Source organism: Desmodus rotundus, chromosome 13, assembly GCF_022682495.2.
Source record: "Desmodus rotundus isolate HL8 chromosome 13, HLdesRot8A.1, whole genome shotgun sequence".
NCBI classification, from domain to species: Eukaryota; Metazoa; Chordata; class Mammalia; order Chiroptera; family Phyllostomidae; genus Desmodus; species Desmodus rotundus.
In genome coordinates this window covers 5,845,956-5,863,264 of record NC_071399.1, presented here as the reverse complement: position 1 = coordinate 5,863,264, position 17,309 = coordinate 5,845,956, and positions in this window count along the sequence as shown.

The following is a 17,309-nucleotide window of genomic DNA, read 5'->3' as shown; positions in this document are numbered from 1 at the left end:
AATTAATAATATTGGCAATACCTGGCAACATCGATACTGTATAATGATCTCAAAATGCATAGAAGAGCCAACACTGACAGTTTGCACAGTTGCTAGGTGACCTAACATCCATGGCAATACTAATTTGACGTGGAAATTGTTGAGTGGATTAATGACACAGTGTACAGCCAACTCCTAACAGAACTATGATTCAGGATTACTTGAGCCTCGTCTGTACTGAGCACGATCAGTCAACACAGCAGCCACCATCTGCATCATGATCATAATTTGAGACTTTGCAAAGGTGCCAGCGATTCTGTTCAAATAATACGAATATAATGGCAGTGGGAAACAGATGAAAGGATTGACATAAGAAGAAATCTCTTACCTGATTATTCCCTTTCTCTGTTTTACATGCCTTCTCAGTGTTTAACATTCGTTTATTTGCTTATTTTATCTCTGGCTACAATGAAGATAATTTTGGTGAAAGCTTATTCAATTCTGTCTCCCCGATACCTTGAAAAGTGCTTGCACAAAAGACATACTAAATAGATAAAAGCGAATGAGTGAAAATATGAGTAGGTGAATGTTTAATAAAGGAAGTGCGGGTCCTTCACGCCTCCGTTGTTGCAAAGTGGGCTGAGGAATTTGGAAGGATGGTTTTGAAGCCTGCTCGTGGAGGTAATTAACTAGACTGATGCAGGAGGGCGAGCAACATCTATTTCATGGTTCTCACACTACCCCACTACCCCCTGAGCCCTGAGAGAAGATAGGTACCAGACTGGTCACTTCACCGACTCCAAGAAAGTTCAGTACGTGGTGAACTTGGAGTCATTGGTGGGGTATCACAGGGTTTTCAGGAGTTTTTTTCTCTTTTTCTGGTAAGGAATTACCATAATTTTTTTTGGACTATAAGACATATTTTGCCCCCCCCCAAATTTGGGAGGAAAATGGGGGTGCATTGTATAGTCCAAATGTAGCTTACCTGGCTCACTGGGGGCGGGGGCAGCAGTGGAGCAGGGTTTTGTTTTGTTTTCTTTTTCCTATTTTCCTCCTGTAAAACCTAGGTGCGTCTTATGGTCCAGTGCGTCTTATAGTCTGAAAAATATGGTAGTTATTTTTCTTCTCCACGAGGGCTGGAACTACACTAGGGTGAGCGAAGCACTTGTCTTGGACATAAAATACAACACACACACACACACACACACACACACCCTTAGTAATCAGGATACATTATATTTTAACACAAAATTCAAAATTAATGCAGAATTTTTGATGTTTTTATCATAGATGATTTTCATTTATTTTGATTATAAGAGTTTGCATTATAACAGTATTTGTCGTGAAAACTGGTGTTTGTGTTTTATCTTTTGGTGCCCCGTAGATTTTGTTCCTCCCTCGCTTTCCCCCAGGCACTCTCCTGTGACATAACCCCTGAAGCTGGGAAGCTGGTGATGGCAGTTTACAAAGCACCGCATTGCTGGAGCCCCTCCTGGAGGCGATTCTGGAATCACACACTCACCCAGTAAGGAGCTCCATTTCCTAGGCCAAGCCACGTGGGATACGCGATCCAGTCAGCCCCTGTCTACCCTGCACTCACTGGGTGCTTACAATCAAAAGGCTGCCGTAGGAGATTGACTGGGAATAAACCCACGTGCACTTGGAATTCCACGAAAATCAAACGAAAGATTACAACTTGCAGTGTCAGTTTGACACATTTATTCTGAAGAAAGTAAACACCACATTTTCTCTGTGGCGGCTGATCCCGAGTGAATGAACTCTGTTTTATTAAATTACAGCCTCACGTTAGTGTATGAACTATGGGCTTTGCCATCTCCTTCTAAGAATTTTTCTTTCCTTGAGTAGACGGTAATGCAAATATTTGTGTTCCTGTTTGGCTGGGAGAAGCTAGATTTGTGAACTTGTGGTGTGCTGCCCTTTCTTGTTCCCCCCCCAAAAAATTGAAAAAAGGATTTCACCTTTTGCATACTTCCTTAAAAACACCCCACTTAGCCATATAATCAAGATAATGCTCTCCTCCTCCCCCACAAATCCCAGTAGCAACTGTGTGACGGAGTATATGAATGTGAGAGAAATAATATTATGCATATAAATCCCTCCAAGCTGCTCTGGAGCTGAACCCAAGAACCAGCACCGCAGCAGGCAGGTGCCCGCTGATAGAGTGTGGTCATAGGAAATTATCGCCCTTAATAATTCATTAAGAACTATTCCTGTCTCTTTCAGCAAACTTATTCTCACGTCAACCATTCTCATCAAGCTTTATAATTGGATGCGGAGAGAGGGCACACGTGATTTTATGACCACAGAACAGCGAACTTCTGCACAGCACTCTGCCCTCTGCAAAGCAGTTTTCATAAACATAATTCACTCCTCACAGCCACAGGAGTCGTTAGGTGTTATTAAGATCATCTCCATTTTACTAATGAGGACTCTGAGTTGCCAAGATCATCCACTCAGAATATTGCTACCTCAGCACAGCCAACCAAAGGCCTTGGGTGCGCAGAGGTGGCCAGTGGACATAGGAGGAGCCCAGAGTTGGGCAGGAGTCTGTGCTGGCTTCCCAGTTCACTACTGTCAGCAGGAAGCCTCAGAAATTCTTTCTTTTCTGCATGGCTACAGGAGGGCTACCTCCTGGCCCTAAGGAAGGGGAGGGAATAGAAAGGGAAGCAATGCTGAATCAGAAAAGCAAAAGCCCACCCAGAAGTGCAGGGTAGACGTCAGCCTGTCTTACTCAGAGACCAGGGACCAAGTGCTTCAACTAGAAACCGGTGTATCCTCCCATGCGCTGAAGAATTCACGTCAGTTAGAGAGGGTCTGAGTTGTGCCCTCAACTCAGCCCCTGGAGCGTCCTGCCTGATGGAGTGTCTTTATTCGCTCTAAGGGTTGGACACAGGACAGGGTAACGATGGGACTTACAGTGTGGGCTTGGGGATGTGCCATCTAGGTTCCGACCTCCGGAGGAACTGGGGACTGAAGCTGTCAGCTCCAACCTCCAGAAAGGGCTGCCAGCCAAAGGTCAGCCTTGGAAGCACTACGCAATGAAGTAAAAACGAAGGTCCGGGTAAGCTTCTCTGCTCGGCAACCCCTTGTGTGCCTGGTCACACCTAGTGGCCCACAGGAGGTCGTGCCTTCCACGGCTCCATGGAAAGAGGACGGGAGCTAGCTCTGCACTTGAATCCCTCCCAGACTTAGTCCTGTTTGACTCTTTCTTTGGATTAATGGTCATTTGCATCCTTTCTCTGAAATAAATGTTCCTATAAAAATACCGGCTGCCTGTGACTTCTGTGATGCTTTTTAGTGAGTCTGAAGGTGGCCTTGGGGACCACTGAATTTGTGGCCGGCCACTCCGAAGCCAGGGTGATCCTATGAACCTCTGACTCTGCGGCTGGTGTCAGAAGGGAGGGCGGTCTTATGGGGACTGTTTCCTCTGGCTGCGAGGTTTGCCTGACTCCAACCCAGACTCATTTGCTCCATGCTCAGTCTCACCTTTATTCTTGATGTTTCCCCCCGGTCCTGAATTATTTCTCACCATCCTTCTCTTTCTTCACATCTGCCTGGCCAAGTTTCTTTCTTTCTTTCTTTTTAAACAAAATCTACATTTTTCTCATTTTGAAAACATGTCTAATTACTTGCAGTCAAGTTGAATTCATGATCAAGCTCCATTGCTCACTTAGTCGTTTCGGAAGGTGAGTTACAGAGCCAGTCATGCGAGCAGGTGTTGGTTTACAAAAAAAAAGATGCGCTATCACTTAAAAGGCATGGGGGAAAGTTAAAACCCGACCCAGAATTAAAGCGATTCTCGTTCACAATAGAAACCCCGCTTATGAAAACAGCCCTTTGCATTAAGGAAGCTCTCTCTTCACGGTGTGTTCTTTAAATGTTCATTTCAAAATTTTGTTACAGAGGTCTGTATTATTTGCTACTCAATAGGAAGTAACTGAAAAGCTCACTGCCCTATGCGATGGGAAGCCCTTGTACCAGAGAATTTCAGTGCAGGAGAGACGAGGTGTGATTATAGCAACACTGTTTGAAAGAATGTATGCAGTTTTTTCTTTGCTCCACCAACTGCATTCCTGTCATTGGAAATCCACTTTGTTCTAGAAGAACTCACAAATAATTCAAAACTAAGTCACAAATCCTTGTTAGATCAAAAAACAGAGGACTTAGACTTTTTGAACAGCACCCTTTTCACAGGAAGGGAAATACATCAGGTGGGGGACTTCGCTCCACCTCCGAGTTGTGCCTGGATTTGGTTACACTCGACGGCCCAGCGACATTGCAGATGTCTCACTTCTGTGGGGCTACACTTGGTGTCAAAATCCCACGTGGACATGCACGAATTCATTTCTGTGATTTACTCTGAGCACCAGGCCGGGAATTTGTTTTGTACTGAGGGCAGGTGATACCCTGGAGGGAGGCGGACTACAGGCTCACAGAGGTACAGGCGCCGGCAAATCCAGGGTGCAATAGAGCCCAAGAGGGACAGGCAGGCCCTGTGACCCACGCAGGGGCCCAGAGCCCCGCCCTGTGGCCTGCTCAGTAAGTTCTGGGAGTCCAGGACTTCTGAGAGTAGCGTCGGCAATTATCAGCAGCACCGCAGTTCTCATTTGAATATTTGTCCTTTATCTGGTTTGATTGATTACAGCATAAATGTTTTGATCATTCTCAAACATTTGGCAAACCTTCCCTCCATCTGGGATTGCTGTTGCTTTAGCCAGCATTTACTTTGCAACTGCTGGGGGGAGAGGTATGAGGGTAATGGTACTAATGGTAATGGAAAAAAAATATAATCGAGGTTAAATTAAAAAAAGAGAGACGAACCATTTAAGTCAAGGAAATACTTTTTGTGTGTAACATTTTGTGAAACAAGGACTCTTATTAATTATTTGTTATTACTACTGTTTAAATAATATTAGTTATAAAAACATTTGACTTCAAAAATAATTTTGTCTGTTTACTGTGAAAGTATTTTTCAAAAAGTCTTTACTTAGAAAGAACTGTCTTGATACTTAATGATATATTTATTTTTAATTTTAATAAAATATTAGAATAACAGCTGGAATTTTAATGTACCCAGTTTTATTCACAGTCCTTTTTGTTAAAAAAGTCTGTCCTTTATTTTCTGCTCTCAGAATAGTAATTCTTGATTTAATTTTGAATTATTTGTGAGTTCTTATAGAATTAACTGGATTGTAAATGACAAGGAAGAACTGCTGACAATAGTATAATACAAACATAATTTTCCGACACAGTATTTCTCTAATGATGGCAACAGTGATGGCCTTTACTCTGGTAGTGAAACATATTAGCAAATATTAGCAAAATTCCAGGCCTTCTTTGTTATTTAAATCATGAAGTTGGCATAATATTGACTTGGAAACTGTTCTATTTACTGAGATTTATAATCTATTTACCATGTTGTCTCGTACAGGAGGCAACAATTGATGTTTCTCTCTCCTTCTCTCTCCTCCCCCCTCTTCCTCACTCCCTCCCCTCTCTCTCTAAAAGCAATGACTAAATATCTTTCGGTGAGGATTAATATAAAATAAATAAATCAATTCAAGATTCTGGAACAAATGCTGTATATAATAGAGATAAAATATAACACTCATAATTTTAATAACACCAACTCATATTTAAAAACATTTGGAGCTTAGAAAGTGTGATTGCCTCCATCTTGTTGATGGGGAAACTATGGAATCTATGAAGGTTATACTTCCCTTCTTTTAAGCAAAGACATAGCTTTTTCCCCCTTTTTACTGAACTTACTGGGGTGACACTGGTGAACAAAATTACACAGGTTTCAGGTGCATAATTCTACTACACATCATCTGTGCACTGTACTGTGTGCTCAGCACCCCAAGTCAAGTCTCTGTCCATCACCAAGTACCCCCCTTTTTCTCCTCCCCGCTCCTTCACCTCCTCCAGCTCCTGCAGCTCCTTCAAACTCCTGGTCAATCACTACCCTGTTGTCCATAAGTTTTTTCTTTCTTTTTTTTTTTGCTCAAACCCTCTATCCCCCAAGCACCTCCCACATACACCCACACAGCTGTCAGCCTTTACTTTTTAAAAAAGCCACAGTAGGCCCTGGCCAGGTAGCCCAGTTGAGCAGAGCATCGTCCTGATGCGCCAAGGTTGCAGATTTGATCCCTGGTCAGGGCACTTATGAGAATCAACCAAGGAATGCACCAGTAAGTAGAACAACTCATCAGTGTTTCTCTCTCTCCCCTCCCCTCATTCTCTTCTCCCTCTAAAATTAATCATTTTTTTAAAAAGCCATAGTTGGCTGGGAATGCTAATTGAGCACTTTCTTCTCCAGGACCCCTGAAAAACAATAAATAGGCACATATGGGAAAGGTATCAACAGATTTCACTTATGAGTAGAACTCCTTCAAACTCCACAGAGTATTCTAACATTTACATAGCATTTGCCAAATTATATTAAATAAAACTTAAGGTCCAAGTATAGTAAAATTATAAAAATGGTTTTATTAAGCCCATCTTGACTAACTCTTATAATATTAATATTAATTTAGCTCCCAATTAAAATACCAATTGCCTTCTATAATGATTGCCATTCAAAACAATTTATGCAATTTAGTAATGATTTTGTTAAACAGTAATATGCTGTACTTTAAAAAGGTATTAAAATTGAGTAATAGTTACTATTTTTGAAAGGAAAAAGGAACACAACTGATTATATGCCTTTACCACAAAGAGGTAATATTCTATTGCATGACATTCTTCCCCAGAAAGTATGCATCTTGTCATTTTTGGTGTATATATAAAAGCTTAATGTAAATAGTAGAAAAAACAATTCCGTAAGAACACAGTCCCTTTCCTCTTTTCCACATAAACTGGTATTTATCTCAACAAATTAAAATTCTCCTGTGTTCACAAATCAGTCCAGATACTTCACCCTTAGTTAATTCAATAAAGAATGACTAACTCCTCCATCAATCCCCTAATTTGTTTGAAAAAAAAAAAAACTTCTCATAATAAATGAAAACGATTTTATTACCCATGTTTTATCCAGTAGAGGCAATATTAAACTTAATGCAATTAAAGGTGAAAGAAGAGTGATTTTCCATGAACTCTCTGGGGTGTCTGACTCAATAGAATCCTTAAAGCTCGAGCACCTTCCCAGTAGCGATTTGGACACTTACTACTTTCAGGTTTCAAGTCAGCATTCTTTCCCTTAGTAATCAGAGTGGTTTAGTCAAAGGTGCTACGAAATGTCACAGACCTATGGGAAGGTTACACCTTATATATAAAATATTTTGTTTTAAAATTAATTAAAAAATGTATAAAAACAAAAGCAATATTTAATATGTGTGTAAATATGATTTTGTATTTAGCATGTGCCTATCACTAGAAACTTGAGAAAAAGCTCAATACATGATTAATCAGTGCTTCCTACTCAAGCCACTTTACAGAGGGGGGGGGAGATGGAATTGTAATGCATATTTGGGATTATAAAAGTGAAATCAAACAAAAAGTAAATTGGAAACATGCTGTTTGATTTTACTAAATCAAGGATTTTTAAATGGAGGGTCATTCATTCTTGTGATTTATATTCAAAAACAATGAATGATAAAAGTGATGATGATATGGATATGCCAAACAGCAGAGGACTGACTTTGTCCTCCCCTCTGATTCCTTTTTCTAAGGTTTCCAAAGTCACGGAATGGTCCAAACTCTATGAGATGGCCAAACGCTCTACGATGCACCAAAATGCCCATGGAGGATTAAAGGCGAATTTACTCTAACCACGTGTCTGCATGCACCAGCCTGGAGTGAGAACGACACGTGGCATTTCTTGACCAGAAAACAAACATGAAAAGCTCGACCGCACTCTGTGGCTGATGATATTTTCTGAGTGGTAATTCTGCTATGTGATGTATATTCTTTATTCTTTCTAAGTAACTTTGATTCTATGCCAGCCAAGACACAGCCCTGAAAAAAAGAACAAAACCCCCCCCCAAAACGTAGTTCCAAGCACTAAAAATGAGAATCTCCAGTGTCAAGTTGAAAAGAAAATTATGCCCATGTGCTTACAGAGAGTTTGTATTTCAATTCCCTGGAAAACAAAGTCACAGTCTCATTAAACTCGGGAGAGGTCCAGCGGTTGGTTGGCGCTTCGCACTTCACATGTGATGCTAACTGATGGCATTTGATTCACTGTCAAAACAATTTTCATGCTCAAATGGATATTAGCCATAGAAAGATCATCCACTGAAAGCTTGTTTGCCTTTTTTTCAAATTTTATTTAGTTTAAAAATAATTACTCTTGGAATGAAGAGGATACTTTGAAAAGAATATAAGGAAAATAACTGTCTTTGTTACATTTTAGAGGCAGGTATATTTTATGTATTTAATTGACTCTAGAAGAGATGAGAAATTATTGAGAGAATCCATACAAAATAAATATTTTCCTTTGGTTTACTAGTAGTTTCTGGCAAACACGTAAGGGTCTAAATCTTTTGAAAATTATAGCTTCTATTTTGTACTTTTTGAGGCAAAACCCCATGTGAGCTTTGAAATTTTAACTCTGGATGTTACGTGCTATAAGATGTATTATAATTTGGCATCCATACCTGACCCTTTTAGAATGCCTACATAAATAACACGGAATTATTCTTCCAGTTGAAATTATTGCAATAGTTTTCTTCAATCTTCAATACATCCATAAAGATATAATCATAGTATATAATCTGAACAATGTTATTAATAATTACCAAAATACAGCATGTCAGGTTATAAAATACACCTTTACAATGTACTTTCTCCATACCTTCTTGTGCTGTTCAGCCAAAGGGTCAATGTTATAACCACAGGAATGTAGGGTTGTTGGCCAAATGCAATAATTCCGTGATACTATTCACTGTTAACAATTTCAGCACAGTTTAGGGCATAGTATGAGATCACAGGAGAAAAAAATGCAGGTGCTTGGAGGGAGCTGTGAGCCAGCGAAGGAAAAAAGGAGAAAGCACACGAGTCTAGTTGTAAACCAGGTTCAACCTGCCCTTTCCAACACTAGCTGTTGCTGGGGTTATGCCTCTCACTCTGCCCCGCCGCCAATGGCCATGAGAAGTCCCACAGTTGAGTCTTTTCCCTCATCTTGATCCACAGAAGGACCAGGGACAGAATCTCTGACATGAAGCCAGCACCACTTGGCCCATCAACGGGTTCTTATAGGGCAGGCTCCAGGCTCCATGCTTCTCCCCTTGGATAACCACACAGGGATCTATGAAAAAGAGTGTAGCTGCAAGATTCTAGTCTAAGGGTTTGGGATTTGTTCTTTGCTTATTACTTGTTTCTGGAAGGGCCCATGGCAGTGGGGAAAGTAGGCAGCACACTTCAAAGCCTGGAGCACAGTGTGACTACAGTATTAAAAAACATAATCTAAAAAAGATGAATACAAAATAAATCCAGGTGCCTTTTTTTTTTGGCACAGTATTACTTGGAAACTATTTGAATCTATGTTAGTACGTCCACTTTGAAGTGCCAAGTTCGGCCTTATAAAAATGCAGACCGTGCATGCAGCCCTGCCTCCTCCACCCCCTCTCACCCTATAATAAAAATGAGGGTAAGTATGAAAAAGTTACCTTCAAATGTGCAAGGTGCTGTTAGCACTCAAGCACTAAAACAGTCTTCAAAGGTATAGGGATGCTCACCGCCACCCCTCCCCCATCTCAACCGACTTTTGATGATAAACAAATCATTATTACACTTAGCATGTAAAGTTTCACATGTCATCAATTTATGGTGGACTCCGCAATAAAAGTAACCATTCGTAGCCATCCACTCTGAAACAAATGGTGACACCAATTTCTGCTAATTCCTTGAATTTCTTTGCAAGAAAAACAACAGGGAACGCACAAAGAACATTTTCGGTGATTCATTAACCCAGGTGCCTACTTTTGAAAGGAGCAAAGTCAGCCAAAAACAAAAAGACAGAGGGACTTTTTTTGTGCTACTAATATGCATGGATGCAAGAAAAAGTTGAAAAATAATTTAAGATGAGCAGCATTCATTTCTGAAATCTGCAGATAGCACCTGTACATAACCTACCTCATAATATTTCACATGCATTCAGGGTCTTTCTAGTGCTTACTTGAAATAGCCTGTGTGGTAGTCATCCTTTAACTGATAATTTAAAAGGTCAGGAACAACTATAAAGGACACATGGACAAAACCAAGGTGGGGTGCAAGCAAGGGAGGGAGGTGGGGTAGCTGGGGAGGGGGATGGTGAGAGGTAAATGCAGACAACTGTATTTGAGCAATAATAAAATAATTTAAAAAAATAAATAAAAGTTGAAATGGCTTTCACATGTATGTTCATTTTATAACAAGGTCTAGAAAGTTGCTAAAGTGAGTCTAAAAACAGCATCAATATTTAGTATTTTATATTTATATTGATTGGATTAAAACTCAGAAGAAAATCTTGTTTTTAATTGGAAAAAAGTCTTATGATTTGGAAGGAATTAAAAACCGCATCTTAGTGTTGTTTTTATTTAACTTCTTTATTCTAAGGTGGTATGTTTTTTTCCAATTTCACTTTCTTCACTGCTACGCTATTCTATTCCTGACTGAGTAGCTGCAAGCAGAAACATTGTCCCCAGTGCACACCAGGGCACTTTCATCCCAAAATATCACATTCAACAAAGCAACGGGTGTCACCCTTCTCTGAAGGTGAACTCTTCAGAGGCTCCGCCCTGCCCATCCAGTACACAGACTCAGGCAGTGCACGCGGTTTACAAAATCCTCATCCAGTCTGGGTACCAAACACCCCAGCTCGCATCAGCAAAAACAAAGGAGCACTACCATTTCAAACCGGAATCCTTCTTACCAATGGTTTTGCAACATTAATCAATATTTTAATAACAAAATACTCTAGAGATCAAACACAACACTATGACTTTATCATTTGATTTTTCAAAGTAATCATACACTATTGTTCTACTTTCCAGAAATCACATCTGCTTTCCAATCACTAAGTGCACTTCATGTGTTTTCTAGGAACAACCTATTGCAAATGGAATTTGTTAAATTAGTCACATGCACAGCCTAAATCACCCTAAATGTGTCATAATACATCATACGTCTATCTTAAGGTAAAGAATATTCACTCCAAGTCTGTCTTCATCAAACACCATGTCTGTGGCCTGAAGAGAGGGTGTGACCTTCAGGAAATAAGAGAACAGATTGCTCGTACTTCCTGACCCACACGATGTTTTAATTTTCCTGTGAACTGAATGGCATACGTGAGGTTGTTCTAAACTCTGCAGCTAGAATTACGGTATCTTTTCCAAAGATTGGGGAACTGTTTTAGTCACGGCAGAATTATTTGGTTCTCTGCAGCAAAGGTAATTGGATGCAGCCTCTGCTAACTTCATATGATATAGTCCTCAAAAGTACATTCAAATGACCTTTCATAAATAGGGGACGATGCCAGGAAATTTATTGGTTGCTCAGCACAATTCTCATATTTCTTCTTTAAGATGGAGCTTATTTACTCCATCAATGTAACACATTGAATTGATATGTCCAGGAGAACTGAATTATATCTTATTATACATTAGAGGTTTTCAGTAACTACTATTGTCAGCTTTAAATATCTTAGAGAAATAAAGTTTATCTTAAAACACATGTCAAAACTTAACTTCAGGATTCCTCTAAGTAATGTTTAGATCCCATGCCCACTAAGCTAAGAGCAAAGCCTTCAATTTTTGGAAATGTGAATCAGAGAACTTGGAAATAAAAAAGAATTGGAAGAAAAAGCTGAAATCAACAGAACATGTAGTTTCCCAAATTCACTCTTGCCTTGGGGATCATTTGAAATAGGGGTGTCAAACTCATTTTCACTGGTGGCCACATCAGCCTTGCAGTTGCCTTCAAAGGGCCAAATGTAACTTTAGGACTGTATAAATGTAACTACTCCTTAATGGTTAAGCAAGAGCTCTGTGCTGCCACCAGGTAGAAACAAGGTGGAGGGCCACCTGTGATTTGAAATCTACCGGCAATAGCTGTACTCATAAGTAACAAGGGGCAGAGAAATTGGATGAAGAAGATGGAAATAGTTAGGCAAAGTTAAAGTGTTCCCGAAACACCTCTACCTTTGCGAGGCCCTGTACCACCCCACTCTGGGAACTGCAGAGGGCAGTACCCTCAGCCTCTGGGAGAGTGGACAGCATCTCCCAGAAAACCCTTATGGGAGCATCTAGCACAGTTTGGGGATTTCACCACAAAATGATTACTGGAGAGAACACGCCTTCACGGATCTGACTTTGAGTTAACCTAGAGCTTCTCAAACGGGTCTGCTTATTCTCAGGTCCAGCCTCACACAACACAGAAAGCACAGCCTCGTGGGTTCCGTTAATGGAGGGACACCCAGCGGTGCCCTGCAGCTCTGAGTGTCTTGGGCCCCGTTTTTGGTGGTCAGAAATTAACATGTGAAATCATCATTAGAGGTGCAATTAAGCAAAAATCTCCCCTTCTTCTTACGACAAATCTTCTAAGCTCCAAATGGAAATGCCATTCATAACATTTAAAATGTATGAATTTGGACCTTGTCATTTAATGCACAGATTAAGGCATGATTGAAAAGTAATCATTATTTCTAATTTTAAACAACATAAACTATGTTGTTTAAAATTAGCACTATGCAAGGAACTCCCCTATTACGTTCTGAGGAGAAAATTAGCAATAATTATTTGCAACCCCATAACTTCAGCAAACGGTGGCACAGGTACTGTGCTGTCTTCAGGCTGAGTGTGAATTTCATTCCTAATATAACCTGAGTTAGCTGTTTGGGGGAGGGGGTGTTCCTATGTTCTTTGCATTGACAAAGTCAAATAAAAACTAAAGTATTGGTCTAATGTATAGAGATATTTGAACTTCTCTAAAGTTTTCAACATCAAATTGTACATTTCAATCATCCATGACTATCTAGTTGTTGCCTTTTTTGAATTTTAAAACAAAGTTTGAATTTTATATAAGTGTCTATTCAGTGCCAGCAAAAACATGCCATTCTTTTTTGCAGAGTAATTAATTGAAAAATTAGTATTTTCTGTATTGCGATGATACTATGTTATCTCTTAACTAACTTAACATTCATTGATTCACCAAATATTTATAGAAAACTTACAATATGTCAAGCAGCATGCAAAGCTTTGGGAATAAAACTTTAAACAAGACAGACATACCCATGTAGCAACATGGACCTAGGGAGAAGCAGACTGGGCACCTAATGTGAAGTGGGGTAAGTGCAAGAATGCACAGAAAAATAAAATAAGGACTTTGTATCAAAAGTCAGCTTTTACCTGTGACCAGGACCAGGGCACCTGTTCTGCCTCTGAGGAGTGTCCAGCGTCATCGTGGAACTGTGATGTTTCTTACACATGAGGTTATTTTTACACTTCTTTCTCCTTTTCTAATATTTTATTTATTTTTAGAGAGAGGAAGGGAAGGAGAAAGAGAGAGACAGAAACATCAGATCCTCGCACACTCCCAACTAGGGACCTGGCCCACAACCCAGGCATGTGCCCTGACTGGGAATCGAACCTGTGACCTTTCTGTTTGCAGGCGGGCACTCAATCCACTGAGCCACATAAGCCAGGACTAGTTTTACATTTCTACCAGTGGATGTTTGCTCTTTCATTTTTGGCCATGATAGAGATCAAATGATGCAGCTTAACAGCTTCTCGTAGTCACTCTATTAGTAATTAATGTTGGCGGGGTGTGCTCTCCTGTTCAGACCTCTTGTGTGTGCTTTTCCACAGTATGAGGTTGACCCTGGAACCAGGATGTCCACCCTATTTTATTGATGAGGGAACTGAGGCTTAGAAAGCTGATATGCCAAAGATCAAAGACCTCAGTACGTCCAGGCGTGATCACTACACCCTTTTGTCCCTCTGCCACATAAATTATTAAATCAGAGGTCACAAGATTTGAAAAATGAAGCAACATGTACTTTCAGATAAACAAAATTATGTCAAAGGTCTCCTGTGTTCCAACCCAGTGGTTGCACATGAATTTCAATGGTTTATTTTGACTTTGATAAAGTATTAGAAGCATCATCTATAGATAGTAGTTATTCATCTTGTGAAATGAACTTAATTTTTTTCCCTCTGTTGCTACTCCACAAAAGTTCATGGCCAGTTTGTGGCAGCAGGGACAGGGACACAGGTGCCCAGACATCTGGCTCAAAAGGAAAGAGCTGGGAGTCTCCTTTCTTTCTTGATCCCTTGGGACCCAGAGAAACAAATGGCAGCTACAGGGCGAGGGGGCCTTTGGTTCCTGCTCTGCCCACCTTGGCTGCTATTCTCTAGTTTCCTTCACCAGATTTTCTCACTAATAATTCTGGACGAAATAATTTCTGAGCATGAGAAACCATTTTTTCAAATGTAAATAATGAAGCATGAGACAGAGGTAATCGTCAGTTTGGGACCCCTGGATTTGGCTGTAGGCAAGTTATCTGAACTCTCAACTTTCGTGTTCTTATTTATAAAACACTGGTGCAAGTGACTGCTCCATAAATTGTTATGATAATTACAACAACAATAAATAGCAAAGTACTGTGTAAAGCGACTACTCAGGTATATGACACACAGCCGGCACTCCACAAGGGCTAGCTTAAGAATTTGGTCACCACCATGCCCCCCAACCCAGAACTAGAGCACCTAACTCCTGGCTTTGTCACTTAGCGGGTGCCTCAAAGCTGACAGTCACACGGAGCACACCTTATTTGTTCATGGAAGAACCACTGAGTGATCTTCTGGTTACGTGGATGTGACGTAGTTAGACCCCCCCACTCGTAGAAGCAGGGGTTACAGGGCTCTTTCTTCTCCCCCTCGGGGTCAGGCCAGGAGCTCAAGGAGCTCAGCTGTGTACGAGAAGGTCATGCCCATGACTATAACAGCCTACAGTAGCTACTGATAGAAATTCATCAAAATTTTTAAAAAATACCTTCAATGCTTGTAGGATATCAAGAACCCTCACTACGTACTTTAGGTGGCAGCTGAGCCTTGGGAAAGGGTTCACTAGCAGACATCTGAGCACATTCTTTCTACAGATGGAGATTACATATTTATAACATAAATGTGTGTGTGTGTGTATATATATATATATATATATATATAAGTCACAGGTTACTGTGACAAATATAGATCTGTACATTTGGACAAAATATTTGTTTTTAATTACTGGTGTACTTGGCATGTATATTACCATTCGTTTTCCATATGTGATCACGTGGAGTATTTTTTGATAATTAATATATTGGTGGCTGATCATGTCTAGGATCGGACACTAGTAAGAGAGCCTGATCACACTTTATCCTGAAACGTCCCCTCTGCCATCACTCCTAACCACCTACAATACATACAAATGTTTAGCATGGATAAAGAATGTCAATATTTTACCTAGGTGTATTTCTAGGTCAAATGATCTGCCCTGGTGTCTAGGAATTTGCAAAAGCCACTAGGGAATTGAAGTTATTTTTCTCGTATTAAATCAGTGTGTTGGGGAGGGACCAGCAAAGAGCAATGGCCACCAGAGAGATAGAAGCTGAACTCCCCTTGGGGGGCTTCAGACAGTATCAGGTCAGTGGTCCTTCCAAGGACTACCTGCTTCCCAGCTTCTCAAGGCCTTGACTCCTTCGGGTCCCGTTACCTTTACTAAAGCACTTTAAGAAGTCCCTAATTATAAAGACAATAGTCCCAGTGATGAGGGATGCGCCCTCCAGACCTAACCACCTCCCAGAGGCCCTGCCTCCAAATGTCATCACTTCTGGGGTTAGGATTTCAAACGTGAAGTTTGGTGGGACACAGTCCATCACAGGCCTAGACAAGATGCATCTCTGCAGGTGAGGCCCAGTCTGCAAGCCCGGGACCCAGAACTGCTTGCTGCATGAGAACAAGTACTCAGCACATCCCTGTTCCCCAGGACAGGAGCAGCTTGCTGTCGTCTTCTCTGCAGCGTGGCCACATTCAAGGTGTCAGGCTGCTCTTTCTCATTGCTTCCTTCAGTCCTGTATTTTCCCTTTTTCAAGATAAACTTACTTTCTAGTTTATTATGTTAACTACCCTAGATCTTACAATATAGATCTTGCAACATATATATATATGTGTGTGTGTGTATATATATATATTCTACTTGATTTAAGTTATCCTTAGAGAGTTGTCTCACTTCTTTATAGTTTTAATAAATAAATTATATAAAGCTAGGATCACTGCCATTTTTTGTACCATTCCTGGGGCAATTTTTTTTTCAATTAAAATACTGCCTATTACTCTCTCAGTGACAGAGAACTTTGTGACTCAGGTATCAGGAAAAGTACATAAGTATTAATATCCAGAAAACCGACATCAAGGGCAAAAAAATAAAAAATTTTCTAATACAGCAAGAACACGGCAAAAAGAAAAATGGAGTCTGAGCTTAGCCTTGGTTGTGTGCCTTGACAAATTTCGGTAAGCTCTCTGTTCTGCCATGGGGAGCATTTTCCCGAGAAGCTCTGCTGTCTGTTTCTAAATCATTCCCTATGTCAGGATAAGCTTATCGATATATATCACAACACCTCTCTGACATACAGCTTACTCAGGAAAAAAGACCACAGTCTTAATGCACTGTGTTGTAATTAATCACACACATTTCAGAAAGATAAAGATGTTTTTGCAAAACAAGGGAAGTAAAATAAAGGGGTTAAGATCCAATAATAATTGGTCCTCTGAATGGGTTGGGAGTCTTTGTTTTTTCTGATGCTTCTTGATCTAGAAGGCTAGAGGACAATGTTGTAATCACTAAAGGAATTTTATTCTTCCTACTAGAGCTCTTTCTCCCCAGCGAAACAATTAGGTGATTAAAGAGGTTTACACAGTGCATCGCTGTGGTCTAATAAGAATTTGTACTTGACATTACCAGTAAATGAAATTCACAGGGGAAAAGCTGACTCATATGGGCTTTTATGTACAGGCAAAACAATCAGTCAATTAGCGTGGGGGAGAGGGTAAGAGAAAGAATGAAGGGGTTGTACCAGATATTGACAAGCCGAATTATCCAGCTGATGGATTTCTTCCCCCCAATGGTTACTTGACAAACAATCACATGCCTTATTGTCCGAAGAAAATGGACTTTAATCTGCTTCTCAACGGCCCTTCTAATCTCTTGAGGAATAGTAGGCTCCTTGAACAGCAACAACCATACAGTAAAAAAATCAAATCAAATCTTCAACCCAACAATTTTCAGGATACAGAGTTATATTTACCATACTTAAAATGTTATTAATACTTTATAGCCTGAAAATTGTG